Below are 16303 nucleotides of genomic sequence, written 5' to 3'. Positions count from 1 at the left end.
GGACCACAGAAAGAACAACTGCCTAAAGAAAACAGCCTAAAAATTCCATGTTTTCAAAAGCACTAAACAGATCCATTACATCAAAACTAATTTAAAATGTGATGCTCATATGGGGAGACCCTAAGACATATACGAGGTCCAAAGTGAGAACATGGAAAACCTTAGTTTGTAATCCTGCCATGGTGCGGCAGGGGCACAGAGCAGCTCACTTCTCAGAAAACAGAGCACCATGAGAGCACTTAAAGGTTTCTCCCAATTCTTGACCACTCTCAGTCCACCCCAAGTTTTCCTTTTTGTTTTGTTGTATTGTTCTAGGGAAGAGAGCCCGAGAGTAGGAAGAGCTGATAGGAATAAGCCAGACAGAATGAACAGGGACTGCTGCTTCCTTCTCCTTACACTAAAGACATCATCGTGAACCGCTAATGCCCCAGAGTAAGTACCCTGAAGCGATAGCCTCACACCTGTAAGGGAGAGCTGCAAGCTGATTCCTGCAGAAACCTTTGACTGTGGAACAGCTCAGCAGTGAAGCAGGACGGGAACCTTGGTTGGGGTGTAACAGTAAGCTGTTCCACAGCTTTCTGGTCAAAGTGAGGTCACCTAGAGAACTTTAAACCTAAGTGCTCACTGAACATAGAGAACACCAGAGCCTCCATGCAGCACTATATACACAAAGAGACAACTATGTCGTCTGCTAAGCAGCAAGAGTTTAAAGACAACTTCAGGGCCACAAGGCTCACTTGCTTGCCCTAAGCTTCACAACCAGAATTTGATCCCCTGGAGCCATACAGTGAGAGACCCAAGTCTTTCAAACTGTCCTCTAACTTACAGACCCGCACACATATGCATACAAAATAAAATGAAGAAAATTAAATAAAATATATGATTTTGGGGTTGGGGATTTAGCTCAGTGGTAGAGCGCTTGCCTAGGAAGCTCAAGGCCCTGGGTTTGGTCCTCAGCTGGGGGGGGGGGGGAATATATATATATATATATATATATATATATGATTTCACAACTCTTTCATGGGAAAAATAGAGTAAGAAGATAATTTAGCTGTGTGAACTCCACACACTCCTATAAAACAGTCGTCATTCCAAGATCCCAATGGAAAGTGTGAAGGACTCTGAGTTAAGACAATTTCAACTGGGGATGTGTCCTCCCTGCTTCCATAACAGTGTGTGTGTGTGCGCGCGCGCGCGCGCGCGCGCGCGTGTGTGTGTGTGTGTGTGTGTGTGTGTGTGTGTATTCTTGGCAAATGCTCCCAGACCCAAAATATAAAACATTAAGCTGTGACATTTCTATGTTTCTCCTCATGCACATAATCCTAAAAAAAATTCCTCTTTAGTTCTCTGCAATCAAACCCTTTCCATCAATAAATAAATAACAGAAAGCAAACACCTGGAGGCTAAAGCAGAGAACACCTGGATGCTAGGATAAGCAGTATACGTGCTCAGCAAATTTTCAGCCCAAAACTTAGCACCAATCTTCTGAAGGCCTCCCTTCAGAACTCCCTCTTTTGCAGTTGCCACTTTCCCTAAACCACAGGCCTTCCTGACTTGCAGCAGGGCCAGGCCAGATTACAGTTATGTGGTAGATCCGTCAGGCAAGTTTTGACAGGGCCTCAAAATAGACCCTGGACAGCATCCAGGGAAACTGCCACTCATGAGCTCTAGCTTCACCACACTTGGGCAGCTCAGTGCTTACTCTCTGTCTCATTTCAAGAGGACAAAGGCTCCTGAACCTCCCGATGGCCATGAGTAACCTACAGAACTTCAGGTGAAATTGTGACTTGCCCTCCCTCATTCTGCAACCAACTCTTCACACCTACTTCCTGCTTTGACAAAGGGATCTACCAACAGCGCAGTAACATCTGCCTCTCAGGTGCTGTCATCTACTCTACTTCAAGGAGGATGTGGAAGATGAAGAAGAAACTCTGGGTCATTTCTTTCTCTTAGGACTAAGATCAGTTAACTTTAGCAGGGCAAAACTGAAAACTATATAAAAGTTGTTTTCTATTTTTTCTGGTGGTGGTGGTGGTTTGGTTTGGTTTTTTTGTCTGCAGCCCCAGCAGACCTAGAAGTGGCTATCTGGACCAGGCCTGCACTGGATTCACAGAGATCCGCCTCTGCCTCCCAAGTGCTGGGTTAAAGGTGTGCACCACCACACCCAGCTATATAAGTTTTTCATTAACAGAAAATATAACCTACAAGATACAGCCATTTTACCAAATATAAGTGGTTTATGTTGTCAATTACCAGTCTTCAACTATGGTATTTTGACATTTACCAATTTAAATTAACCATCTAATACACAAAAATGTCTTAAATTGACTTATAAGACACATTTGCAATTTTATTTGAGACAGGGTCCTACTACACGCTGTATAGGCCACAGTAGCCTCAAACTCTCAGTGTCCTGGCTGAGCCTGCCGAATGTTGACAACAGCCAGGTGTAAAGCCTAGGTCACTCTACTTTTTAAAATGAAGAGATGAGTAAAGAACATATTTTTTTTTAATTCTTCCTCCTCCTGTGCCTGAGAAAACATTATCTTCTATTATAAAATAAACTCTAATATAAAACAAATTTTTCATGTTCAGAACCTAAGCACCAACTTCACAGCCATGTGCTCACAACTGCACTTCACAGATAAACTTGTAACAGTCAGGCACGTGCTTAAAAGCTTTTCTTATAGCCCTGTCTACAAAAGACTAATAACGACCTAATGTTTACTAACATGGAATCAGTGAAACTATGGAAAATGAATAAATGCAGTCTTTTTAAAATAAAATGAGATTGGGACGGGTGCTAATACAGAAACATATCTCAGCTATATCACAAGGAGAAGACACTTGTAAACATATGCAACTATACATGTGACTGAAAATATGGAAGAGGAAAATGCATGGACAATCACTAACTCTGCTATCTCTGGGGAACAGGGTTGTAGGAAGGTAAGAAGTTTGGGCAGAAAGGAAGGGGTTTGTTTCCTCATACGACTGTTTACTTTACAAGCTTTATAATCTTTAAAAGGTTCACAAACGCCACGGGGACCATACCATCAGCTCTCTCTCTCTCTGTATCTCTTCCCTCTCTCCAACTGTCTATTTACCTATTTCTTTCCCGACCCCTAAAATAAAATAAGAGCACACACAGGTATTGAGTCCCCGAGACCTTCTAGGAAACAGCACACTCTCTTAGCTCCCACCCCCATACCCCACTCCGCCAACCACCAGCATAAGTGAGTAAGTGAACAAATGAAGATATATAGCCCCATCATGATAAGCCCAGCTTCACAATTTATAATTCTAGCCTAGGGTGTAATGGCTTTAAGTCTAGACTAATTTGCTGTTGGCCAGAAAGTTTGAAAGGTTAAAGTGCACTGTCAATCAACTCATTTCCCATGATAGTCCTGCCTGCTATTAGCTTTAAGGAGGGGGAAATGGGGACAGGGACAAAGCTATTTAACTCACAAGGAAAACTCTGCTCAATTCCTTTCCTTCTCAAGTTTTAGAAGCCGGGTTTGAGTGATGGCCGGAGTCTTGTCTGACTATTTGCAAGCATAAAGGGTAAGGTAGTATGTTTTCCCAGGTAAGGGATCACTTCCACCACTCAGACTCTCCAAAGGGAAAGCAACTACCTAAAAGAGAACAGCTACTAACAGAACTGTCAGTAGGTGTAACAGACAGGAGTCCTTGGCTGGGACAAGCTAATCCTCACCAAAGCTCCCACCCACCCCACCATCACATCATCAAATCTGTCCCTTTTCATAGAGGAGCAGGGTAAGCAAGTCACGAAGATCTTTGCAAGACTTTTCCATCCTAAATTAATGAAGAAATTGTTTTTTGTGTTGCAAAAGAGAAACAGCTTGCCAAATACATTTTCTCTTTTCCCTCCATCATGAAGACGCTTAAATCCTAACCTAAGAAGATTCCTCTTACACCAAGACTATGCACCAAGACCATCCCCAGTGAAGATTTTCACAAGGGATTTTCAAAAGGGAATCTCTGTTAACAAGGAACAGAATCATCATCCTATCAGCTGGACAGAAATAAAAAGCAACATTAGGGAACACTCTGAATTTAAGTATCGATATCCAAAGGGAGAAAGATGCCAAAAATTTAGTCATAGAATCAAAGGCATGTCTGTCTTCAGCAACATTAATACATCTGGCATTACTTCCCAATTAGTTGACAGGACTTCTAACTGTCAATCAAGGTAAAATAGTCAGGACTCTACAAAGGAAAAAAAAAAACAAAAAAACAAAAAACAAAAAACGGAAAACAAGATTGTCCCTATCAAGAACGGTGGGATTCAAAGTTTCTTGGCATCTCATTTTGAAAGACTAAAATGACCAAATGACACTGCAGCGATAAAAAGTTACTTCTAGTTTGAAATTAGTCAATTCTAAAAATAAACCAAAACCTCAACACAACTCCTTCCAGAACAGAAGTTAGGGTCATTCAGGGTCTTTAAGGAGAGGACGGCAAAGTGCTGTAGCCTCCCTCTCAAAAGGCTATTTTATGTATGCAGACGTTCCACAGTACTCTTTCGTACCTTAGTGATGGTAGCTCTCCTTTCCACTGGCATTTATTTGGTTTCTAAATCCCTTCATTTGTCTTCCCACATCTGGTAAAAAAAAAAAAAAAAAAAAAGCAGGGGGCCTTAAAAATCACAGCAGTCCATTTAGTAACTAACAGAGGATTACAAAAACAAACATCATGCGAACATTAACGTTTTATTTCCATACCGTAGTGCGCGACAACCACCCAGCAACAAACAGAACCAAAAATTATCCATCACTTGCTATAAAAAGAGTACAATTATCTAATTAAGCGGGCAGAAAGCGACTCTTACACTACTTCAATGTGAAGATCCCGATCGACGAGTCAGAGTGTGACCTAACTTCCTACATGAATCACACTTTCCGAAATTCTCACTCGGCATGAGTGTATTAAATACCAGGTCATCGTCTCTCTGTAGTTCTTAAACAGAGGGTGATGCTGGTTAATGAGGGCTAACTCTGCAAGACATTCAAGCCACGGTAAACTTGGCCAACTAACTCTTCCTGCAACACTATGCACTCTTCAGTAATTACAGCTTCTCACACCTACTGGGGAGAAAACGTCAAACACTGATTAAGAATGTATCTGCCCAGATACCCTGACTACACCTCTTCTCACTGTGATAACACAACTCGAATAGCACCTACTGTTATCCTTTCCATAGTTTTTCGTCAATCAACCTACTATATAAAAACTGCAGCAAAAATGCTGAGTCACTAAATGGGAAAATCAAGAGGGGGCTACAAATACTGAAAGTTTGGGATACCCTTCAGCCATGTTTCGGCGTTGTACTTGTATGTCTCGAGGTGGAAAAATAAATACATAAAGCAAACGCTTGAACTTTTCTCCTCGGGGTTCTCTTATGTCCCCTGCTTCCTGCTGGATATCCACACCAAAGGGAAACCAGGCCTGACTGGAGCTATGAAACTCCACAATGTGGGTGTAAATAACGCCCGGCATTAGTCAAGCATTAACCCTGACCGTCCTGCCCTGAGCCTGTTAAGCCCGCGCGCTTCAGTTCAGATCAAGAAGGAAGCAGGAGATGGGGGAATCTCACTTAAAAAGCTACGCCCTCCACCGGCCTGACACCGTTCCCGGGGCGGCTCCTCCCGGGACAGGGGAAAGAGTCTGAGAGAGTGTGGCGCCGGGAGCAACGGGAGCTGGAGCACCCAGCTGTCCCAAGTGATGCCCGGTCCAAGGGGCGTAACCCTTTTTTCCCCCGCGGGGGGCGGGAGAAGCTAGCCGGAGACCCTCCAGGCAACCCCAGCCCAGAACCGCCTCTGGGCAGCGCCTCGAGACAACCGGGCCGGCCGCCTGCCCTTACCTGCGTGTGGCGCGGGATGAGGCTGCGGCGCCGCCCGGAAGGGCCAGATCGGCCGCTCCGGAGCCGGGAGAGGGGAGCGGCGGCCACACTCTGTCCCCGCACCGTCCACCCCGCGGGCCGCAGGGAGGCAAAAGAAGGGCTCCTCGCGCTGCGGACGACCGTGTAGTCACACTCAGGGCGCCCTTCGCGCCGCGGCCGACACGGCGAACGCAACCCGGGATGAGCCGCAGCCCGAGCGGCGGCTGCAGCTGCGGCGGTGGCGGGGCAGAGGGGCGGGGCCACCGGCCGGCGACCCGCTCACCCGGAAGTAGTTGTGGCGGGCGGCGGGGTAGCGGACGCGCGCGGCTTGGAGGTTACTGGCTGGACCGCGGAGCGCCTGGCTCGCACCAGATGATGGAGCGGCTGACAGGAAGGGCGACACGCTGGGCACGCACCGGCTCAAGCCAGGCCTGGTCCGGAGCGCTGGTATCCGAGCGTTTCGTAACCGTACTGAACCAGGTGGCTTCTAAACGGTCTGGTGGGAGGTTTTGGGTAAGCGAGGCACCTGGCGCGCAGTCAGTGGGAAAGGACGTGGAGGGTGGATGTGGCCGAAGGAAATGGAAATACCTGTTTTTAAAGAAATTTACAGCTGAGGCTGTACGCAGTTAATCGGGTGCTTACTTAGCGCACCTGTAGCCCTGGGTGCCATTCCCAGCATAAAAACAGGTGTGATACTGTAGGTCCGTTGTCACTGGTACCCTGGAGCCTTGGCAGACTGAAGGAGTTTGAATTATCACAGTGAGACCTGTACACAACACGCACACCACACACACACACACACACACACACACACAGGGAGAGAGGTAGGGGAAGGAAGAGAGAGAGAGAGAAAAAAAGGGAGGAAGGGAGGGAGAGAGAGAGGAAGAAGAAGAAGACAGAGAGCGAGCGCGTGAGTGAGTCAGTCAAATCATAGGCGTGTACTTTAATCCCAGAGTATCTGAGGAAGCCCCCGTTCAAAGTTCAAAGCACAGGAAGCCCTGATCCTGCTCTTGGGGAAATTTGCCTTCTAATTGAGTAGGTGAACTTGAGCAGATAAACAAGGTAATGATGGATTGTCGTGAACTCAGCGGCAAGCAATGATGAGAATATTTTGAGGGTGAGGCCTGGCTGGAGATGATGATCAGAGAAGACCTCTGGCAGGAAGTGATAGCTGAGCAGGTATGTAGAGGAAAGGGCACAAAATGGACTTGGATGCAACCTCCCATCTACAAAAACGGCAGATTTCAGAAACCCACGAATAAGCCCACAGATGACATGTTTAGATTTTGTCTGATGGCTTCTAAAAGGACATTCAGGGCTGCCCACAGCCACTGAGGTATAAAAGGTTTGATCAACCTTTCCTGTTCGTGGGGCTGCCGTTCGGGATCAACTCTGAAGGTTCATTGCACAGGGGAAAGTGCTGAGAGAAACTGTCTATCTGTCTGTCTTCTGTCCGTCCACAGTTGGCACGCAGACAGCAGCTTTGGGTGGCTTTCCCCTGGAGCCATGCTCCTCCGTTTTTTAAAGATGTTAAATCTCACATAGACCTGGAATTTACCAGGTCAGTGAAGCCTCTCCAGTGCTGGGGTTACAGGCAAGGGCCACCACACCTAGCTCTCCTTCACTGTAAAAAACAGGCATTAAGATAGTGTTGTGAAGCAGCTTTAGAAGTTCGCTGTTACCTCCCCTTCATATTTTGCCACCTATTTGGCAACAGAAAACAAAAAGAGCTCCTCTTGTTGGACAAGTCTGTAATCAACGATTCGAACGTTGTGAGGAATGTTGTAGACTGACACTCGTCATTGCAAGGAGTCCCTGACTCAGTCTGTAACCCTGAATTACTTCGTAGGCAGTCATTCTCGGCACATTAAGTATTTCTTTCTGCCAAAAATATCTGTTCCCAGATCTTTATGGAATATTCTGACATGTGAGTGCCCCAGGTCTGTGTGGGCTGGCTGCTCTGCAGATATATTAATAGATGAAGGAAAATTTTGCAAATGTTTACAGTTTTGGAGAGTGAGATGGCTGGATCCACACATATTTATTCTTTCCAGCAAACCTTTCATGGTTTTCTTTGATAATGCCAAGAAGTAAAATTTTTCCCTTTTTGAATAACACATATTTATTCGTTGCCGTTTTTACTCACCTGCATCAGGTACTGTACTTTGTGTTGCAGCTATCATAGTTAGTGGAAATGGATTTATTTTTAATATGAATCTCTGATATTAATGACAGCAATGTGTTTTTCATATTTGTCTTGCCTCTTCATAGTTTTACATGGAACTATCTTGGCCAAAGCTGCATGATGTGCCTCTATTGGAAACACATATCTGGAAACATCATTAGTTCAAACACTGAAAATAAGCTATGAGGACTTGTGTGAGCAAGCCAGTCAGAGTTCCAGCAAGGCTGGCAAAGCGACCCCTGGGGGATCACTCAGGAGCTACCGACAGTTGAGAGCTGCTGAAGAATGAGAGTAGCTTTCCTTTGTGGTCATGACTCACCCCAGTGGGTGGCCTCACACCCATGTACACAGGGCCAACAGCAACTAGACTCAGGAGCTGGAAAGATGGGTCAGTGGTTAGGAACATATACTGCTCTTTCTAAGGACCCAAGTTTGAATCCCAGCACTCGGACTGAGTGGCTCACAACTCTCTAAGCTCCAGGGAAATCTCCCACTTCTGACCTTGTTGAGTACGTGCACTCACACGTACACAACTCACCCAGAGACACACGCATAGATATCTAAAAGTAATAGAAATAAATCTTAAAATAGTAATTGGTCAAGACTCTAATAATTTTAAGAGGACGTGAAGTTGAGAGGAAAATGGATTTGAAGGTCTCTGGGGGAAGGTAGAGGGAAGTAGGATAGGTAAGGTCAAAAACATATTACATGTATGAAATTTTCAAATAAAAAGATTATTTTTAACAAGCTGTTTGGGCTAAGGAGATGGTTTGACTACAGATCTTTTTTTTTTTTCTTCAGAGCTGGGGACCGAACCCAGGGCCTTGCGCTTGCTAGACAAGCGCTCTACCACTGAGCTAAATCCCCAACCCAGGAGATGGTTTGAAAACTACAGGGTTGCTGTGGAATGAAGACCAGAGTTTGTACACCCAGAATAAATGTCAGGCAAGTGTGGAGTTCATTTGTAATCCTAGCATTAGAAAGCAGAGCCAGGGTCTCCAGAGCAAGCTGGCCAACCAGACCAGTCATGTCCATGAGCTTCAGGGTCCATTGAGAAATGCTGCCTCAGTGACAGTGGTGAGCACCCACACAGACTACGAATACCAATAAACATTGCTCACACACACAGGAAAGGCATAGGCCACCACTCTGTATGTCTAATGTTCCTCTTGTTTTGTTTTGTTTTGTTTTTTGGGTAGGGGGGATGAGTAACTTACCCAAATGAACCTCACTGATATCATCTTACCTACCCATAATGCATCTTTAAATCTAGGATTTATTTTATTTAGCTTTTGTTTCTTATCAGCCACTTGCCACTCTGCAGTAATTCATTTCCGTCATATTCGATCTGGCTCTCTTCCTTTCTTAAATAAGCAGAGATCAATGAGAAATTTGCCAGGGTTTGAATCCCAGCATTTACTTCTCCAGAGTCCTGCCAGCCCCGGGTGTGGTTGCATTAGTTACCCATCTATAACTGTGATAGACGCCACGACAAGGCTGCGTAGGAAAGGTTTGTCTGGGCTGATGGCTCCAGAGCCACAAGATCCCATCACATCACGGGGAAGTGCCAGGCGTGGCAGCCGGAGCAGCAGGCTCACAGCCTGACCCACAGGCATGAAGCAGAGAGAACAACCTACAAATGGCGTTAGTCTTACACTCTGAAAGCCCAGCCCAGTGACGCTCTTCCTCTAGCACACCTTCTCAACACACCCAAACATCACCACCAAACGGTGACCAGATATTCAAATCCGTGAGCCTATGTGGAGCATTCGCCTTCAGAACACCACACCACGTCACTCCCGCAAGCCAGCACTGGAAGAGCTGAGACAAGATGGCTGAAAGTTAGGCTGGCCTGGATTAAAAAAGAGTGAGACGCGTGTAAATAAATTAATTTTGCCAGACAACAAAATTGGAAATCACTCATTTGTAAGATTTTTTTTTACTTCTGCCTATACTGTTTTGTGTCCCTCTCCCCAATAATTTCGTCTATAACCTTGTGTGTGTATTTTAATACATCTGACCACAAATATTTTTAGAGGTTAGTGTTGAAGTAAAAAGGGAGTCTTCATTTAGCTGAAGTGAAACACTGCACGTTAGTTTTTGTCAACTTGGTACAAACTGCCTTATTTACTTTTCTACTGCTGTGACAAAGCCCCAGGACCAAATCAAATTATAGAGGAAAGCATCCAGTGGGATTTCGTTTCTGAGGGTGAGTCCACGGCACGGAAACAGCTGAGAGCTCACATCTGACCCACAACCAGGAGGCAGACAGCTAACAAAATAACATGGGCTTTCGAGGCCTCAAAGCCAGCCCACAGTTAACACATCTTCTCCAATAGGCCCACACCTCCTAATTCTTCTCAAACACCACCACCAACAGCAGCAGTCCAAGCACTCAAATAATATATAAACCTTTGGGGACCGTTCTCATTCAAATCACCACGTAAACTTAGATATATCTGAGAATTGGGAATATTAAGAAAACGCCCCATCCGAATTTCTCTAGGCAAGTCTGTGGAGCATTTTCTGGATGAATGATTTGGGTGGGGGGGTCAGCTCACTGTGGATGGTGCCACTCCTGAGCATGTAGTCCTGGGTCATATAAGAAAGCAGGCTGAGCAAGTAATAAGAAACAAGCCAGTAAGCAACACCCTCGTGGCTTCTGCTTCAGATCCTGCCTCCAGGTTCCTGCCTGGAGTTCCTGCCCTGGACCTTACTCAGTGACCGACTGTTACCTAGAAGTGTAAGTTGAAATAAACCTTACCTCCCCAAGATGCTTTTTGATGTAGCCTCTATTACATCAACAGGCACAAAAACCAGGCTAACCCAACTATCAAAGTGAGAATGCTGTGACCCTCTGATGATGAATTTCACTCGAGTAATTCCAGCTCTGCACAGACGCTTCCGGAAGGGGCAACTCACTCTTCGGTCCTAAGGATAAACAAGGAAGTGTAAAGTACTTTCTTCAGTCTTAAAAGTGAGGAGAGGTTGATAAGGAGCTGTTTCGGTCTCAATTCCATCTGAATGCCTAACCCCAGAAGTGATGGCCCTCTCTGCACTTCTACTTACACATGAACAATAAAACTTTGACTTATCTATCAAACTTTAACCTGTCATATACCAAGCACACAGGCGATAAAAGCATGGCCATAAAATCGGATCTCTGCCCTAAAGAGGCTAAAATACCTTTTCTTTTCAATATACATTTAGATTTATTTTTATGTATGTTTTGCCTACCTGTACGTATAGACTCATGTATTCTTGGCACCCTCAGAGATCAGATTTCCTGAAACTAGAGGTAGGGATGGTTGTGAGCTACCTAACCCTCCATGGGGTGAAAACGGACCCTGGTTCTTCTGCAGGTACAGCAGATGCTCTTAACCACGGAGCCATCTCTCCAGCCCCTGAGTACACGTCGAAATGGCTGTGATGCTCTTACTATGTTCCAGACACTTCCTGAATGGAAGTGGTTATTCTGGGAAGGAGGGAAGGTGGGGGATGAGGGACACGTGGAGGGAAGTTCGTTTAATAGCAAGTATTAATAGGTGTGGCACTGCCATGAAGACAAAAATATGCAGCTCCTTACCTAATACAGTCAAGGTTTAACAGTACCTAAGAGGCCAGGTGTAGAGCACACACAATTCCAGCACTTTAACTTAGGAGGCTAAGGAAAGGGGGTCATGAGCTTGAGGCCAGTCTCAAGATACTGTTTCAGAAAAGGGGGGTTGCGGGAGTTTGCAAGATGGCTCAGAGGCCACCTGTACACGCCAGAGTCTGTTGCCTAGAACCCACATCCTCTGACCTCCACGCTCATGTTCGGCATGCTCACACCCACACGCACATCATACACACACAATGATGAGTGGATTTTTTTTTTCAAATGACTGTGTTCATCTTGTACAGAGCAGAAGGGAGGCTTTGGGAGATAGGGGTTAGAAAGACAACTGGATGTCCTGAGAGAATTGGTTGGAGAAGCAAAGAAAGGAGTAGTTGGGGTGGAAGAATTCTTCTCGCAGTCAGTAAGTCAGTATAAAAGTAATTCTATATACCCCAAGCACCAACAGAGAGAGAAGCATCTGCCTTCAGGAAGTCCAGCCACGGAAGAGAGGTAGAGTAGCAAGAATAGGTCCAAGCAGCTGAAAAGGAACTTAGGAAGGATGGCTTGGAGCAGAGAACATTCTGGAGAGAGGGGGGAATGCATCAGTTTGAATTACATCATTTCGCTTATACGTGATGTCCCTGGAGAAGGATCCAGTGCTTGCTGGCTTAATGTCCAGGGTTCGCTTAGCATGCTGGTTTCCTCATGTCAGTAAATATCCTTTAAAACATTTAATGACTCATAGCAGTTCATCATCAAAACTGGCCATGAGTTATTCTACTCATCCCCTAAGTCTGGACCTTGTGACTCTCATACAAATTCTACTGTTGAAGAGTCTTGTCTCTCTGGTCACATCCACAGGGAGGACTGTTTTAGCTGATTTGCTATAAATAGACTTTGGGCAGCAAGAACGAGAGCAAGAAGACCAGTTAGGCTATCGTAACTCAGATTTCAGCAGAGTTCAGAAGAGGTAATTTCACTCTGAAGAGATTTTAAAGAGAGAGACAGCAAGACTTGCTCAGAACTTTGACTCACAGTGTGAGACAGAGGGCAATAGATAACATTTAAGGGCTTGACCTTGAGAACTGAAAGGATTGGGTTGCTATCAAAGGGAAGTTTGGAAGTCAGAGAAGGTCTGAAAGATTTAGAGAAACAATCTTCCCAGACTTTATGAGCTCCAGTTACCTAGCAGACATCTGAGCAGGAATGTCAAGTCCATAATATGCAAGTCAATAAGTCATGAAATGCCTAGGTAGGAAATACCAACTGGACCTCACTATGTATCCCTGGCTAGCTTGGAATTTTCTACTTAGACCAAACAGGCTTCCAACCCACAGAGACCCACCTACTTCTGCCTCTTGAGTGCTGGAAATAAACTATGCTCAACTATTCTTTTGTTTCTTTTAAGACTTGGCTTCAGTTTTTTTTTTTTTTTTTTATGTATGAGTGTTTTGTCTACATGTGTGTCTGTATACCACGTGTATGCCTGGTGCCCATGGAGGTCAGAAGAGGGCACCGAATCCCTGGGAACTAAAGTTATAATAGTTGTGAGTAACCACAAGGTTGCTGGGACTTAAACCCAGGTCCTCTGGGAAAAAACAGCCAGTGCTTAACCGCTAAACCATCTCTCTAGCACCCGACTCCCACCCCTTTTAAATATTGGTTTTGTCTTCCCAAGATTACATGTTTTTTAAGAAAAGGTCTATTTTCTACACACTATAACTCCATACCCATACACTTACCATGTTCATAAAATAAAAATGTAAATATAGAACTGTTGTTTCTTCTCTTTCTCTCTCTCTCTCTCTCTCTCTCTCTCTCTCTCTCTCTCTCTTTTAATAAAGGGGCAATGTTTGTTGTTGTTTTAGGACAGAGTCTCACTCTGTATCCGGGTCTAGCCTGGTCTCACTCTGTAGTCCAATGTAGTCTTGAGTTTGTGGTGACCACCACTTCCAGACTTCAGTTTTCTTAGTATTTAATTTAGACACATCGAGATGTCCTGGCAAAATGAAGTCAGAGGTAGAATTTTTCAATCTATTGCAACTTGTGGTCATTTCAGGTCAGGTCAAAGAGTCGATTGAAGAACAAGAAAAGATCCCAATGCTTCATTACACTCACTTTATACTCAGACTTTCTGAGGCACCAAGAACAGTCTCGATAATTCTGCTCTGGGTCCAGCAAGAGCGAGGTTCTCCCAAGAGCCTCGATTCACCGAGCTGGTGTGAATTTCTTTCCCGTTCCTTAGGACAGTGGTTCTCAACCTTCCTAATGCTGCGACCCCTTAATGGTTCCTCATGTTGGGGTGACCCCCCAACCATAAAATCACTTCATTGTTACTTCATAACTTTTGTCACTGTTTCGAAACACAATGAAAATATCTGGTATTGACCCCCACCCCACAGGTTGAGGACCACTCTTTAGGGAGTTACTATGGCTGGAAAAGTTCTGTCTGTGACTGGACAAATCGGAGCCATATGGTTCACCCCTGGTTCACCCAAAGGTGCATGGAATACAAGCTAGAAGTGGTTTCACGGAAGGAAGGACAGGGCACTATCACCAAGTACCGAAAAGGTGAGGCACTGCCTCCCAGTTAAGAAAATGGTGGTGCATGCCTTTAATCCCAGGGAGGCTAAGGCAGGTGGGAATCTCTGTGAGTTCGAGGCCAGCCTGGTGTACAGAGGTAGTTCTAGAAATGCTAGGGCTACACAGAGAAAACTTGTCTGGAAAAATCGACAAAGAGAAAAGAAAATGGATATGAATGGTTAGAAACCAAGCCTGCTGCTGTACCAGTTACACTAAAACCTGGGCTGCTTTAAGCCTGGGGTGTGGTGGCACATTTATAATCCAACCACGGGGAGGCTGAGGAAGAGGATGTTAACCTCAAAGCTAGTCTGTCTTGAAGAACAATATTGTGGTTTGAATAGGCACTTGGTTGCCAACTGGGAGTGGGGTTTGGGGAGGTTGTGGGATGTTAGAGAGAGAAGGTGCCTGGGTGGTTGACATGGGCTGCTGGGAGCTGGCCTCGACTTTCAACTGAGCACTGTTCTGCCTGATCCACCAAGATGTGAAGCATCCAAGCCACACCCACCCACCACAGTGAACTCGGCAGAAAGGGACGGCCGTTCCGTTAAAGCTTAAGCCAGAATAAATTCTTCCCACCTTAAGGAGTTTCTGTAAGTGTTTAATCACAGCAGTGAAGCATAACTGAGGGGAAAGGAAGGAAGGAGAGGCCTGTCTTTACACTTACCTTGAATGTGTCCCAATTTCATGTCCCACACTTAATCATCAGGCCCTTACAGAATTAGTTGTCACTACTTTGTATCACATACAAAAAAAAAAAAAAGGTAAATATTAAGGTATGACTGTAAAAGTTAACTATCTGGAAGGGTCAGTATTTCAGCACTTCACTTTCCAAAACACTCCCACCCGGCCTTGCAGGTTGCTTCTTGTCTGTATGAGTCTTTTCCTATTGTCGGTTTACAGGAAAGTATTCATTTGCTTTCCTTCGGTGCCCTGGGGACAGGGAGGCTGCTGACTGAGAGGCCTGGGAAACCACCACCATAGCAGACGAAAGTGAATCAGCGAGAAGGACATTTACCCAGTGGAGAGTCTTGAAAATGCATCCACGGATAGCCCTCCTGTCCGCCTTCACTGTTTCCTCCCTACGCTAAGAGCCATTTCCTCTGTGTGGTATGTGACCCGCTTCATATAACACGGGGAACATTTCACTTAAAATCTTCTGCAGACACCACTAACCAGTATGCCCAGCAACAGAGGAATGGACACAGAAAATGGGGTCATATACAGAACAGGATTCTTTGTAGCCATAAAGAAGAGCGAAGTTATATCGCTTGCAGGAAAATAGTTGTGGGTGGATGGAGAATTACCCAGTTAAGCCAGTCCCAGAATGACAAGTATCTTTTCTCTCGTTTGTGGTTCCTGGATTTTAGGTAGTTCCATGAAATCATGCATATATAAACTGAAAACAGAAGTGTGTATTTATCTAGGGAGCAAAGGGCACACAAATGGGAGAGGGAGGGGCAGGAAAAGGGAGAGAAGAGAGTGGGGAGATCTGCTCAGTGTCCAATAGATACCTGTCTGAGACGTTTTCCAACTAGAGAAAACTTCAAAATCACAGCAAAGAATTTGCTGTGAAGCATGCACCGCTTCGTAGAGATGGCTTCCCCAACTGCTCCTCTCTTCCAAGAAGCACTTGCCATCCACGAGAAAGATGGGCATGTCATCAGGCCAAAGCAAGCGTTTTCTAGAGTCGCATCACGTGATGCTGGGCCCACTGCCGAGCGGTTTTTGTTAGCTAGCATGTGGGAGGGAACCTCCCCTCTGTGGTCCAGTTCACCAGAGTTGTAGGAATTGGATTCAGGCACTTAAAAGGAGACATGATACATAAACCCATGGGGTGTGGCCATTATGTTTTCTGTTTCCAGGGAGATGACAGAATATCTCATTATGTGTCTGAATGTACCAGGCAGTCTACTGAACAGTGTGTTCTACATATCTCAATCCAGTTCACTATGACACACAGAGTTCGTCACCAAGTAAGAGACACTTGAAAGCTAATCTTTTTTTAAAATATATTTAGTTATTGTGTATACATCAT

General features: G+C 45.1%; 1 protein-coding gene and 1 long non-coding RNA gene across 49 annotated transcripts in view; one reads left to right on the top strand and one right to left on the bottom strand.

Moving 5' to 3' along the window:
* The window catches only part of Lrrfip2 (LRR binding FLII interacting protein 2), a 102704-nt gene extending 96540 nt beyond the window's left edge, over positions 1 to 6164 (bottom strand). For 30 of the 48 annotated variants that reach the window (XM_087561478.1, XM_087561482.1, XM_087561486.1 and 27 more), the window contains exons 1-2: positions 5885 to 6164; positions 4553 to 4624 (exon numbers count right to left, since the gene is read on the bottom strand). The gene's annotated coding sequence lies outside the window, so the exon portion shown is untranslated. Of the gene's footprint in view, positions 1 to 4552; positions 4625 to 5617; positions 5830 to 5884 lie in introns of those variants that run through there. The other 18 variants (XM_087561480.1, XM_087561500.1, XM_087561507.1 and 15 more) reach the window with 3 other exon arrangements.
* A 75-nt stretch (positions 6165 to 6239) lies between these two features.
* On the top strand, positions 6240 to 13092 carry LOC102552504 (uncharacterized). Its single transcript, XR_015628077.1, has 3 exons — positions 6240 to 6415; positions 8889 to 9032; positions 10895 to 13092. It is a non-coding gene; the product is annotated as an uncharacterized LOC102552504 (long non-coding RNA).
* The last annotated feature ends 3211 nt before the right edge of the window (positions 13093 to 16303 follow it).

Source organism: Rattus norvegicus, chromosome 8, assembly GCF_021556685.1.
Source record: "Rattus norvegicus strain SHRSP/BbbUtx chromosome 8, alternate assembly SHRSP_T2T, whole genome shotgun sequence".
NCBI classification, from domain to species: domain Eukaryota; kingdom Metazoa; phylum Chordata; class Mammalia; order Rodentia; family Muridae; genus Rattus; species Rattus norvegicus.
The sequence above is the reverse complement of the archived record's forward strand: the minus strand, read 5'-3'. Positions and strand labels throughout refer to the sequence as shown.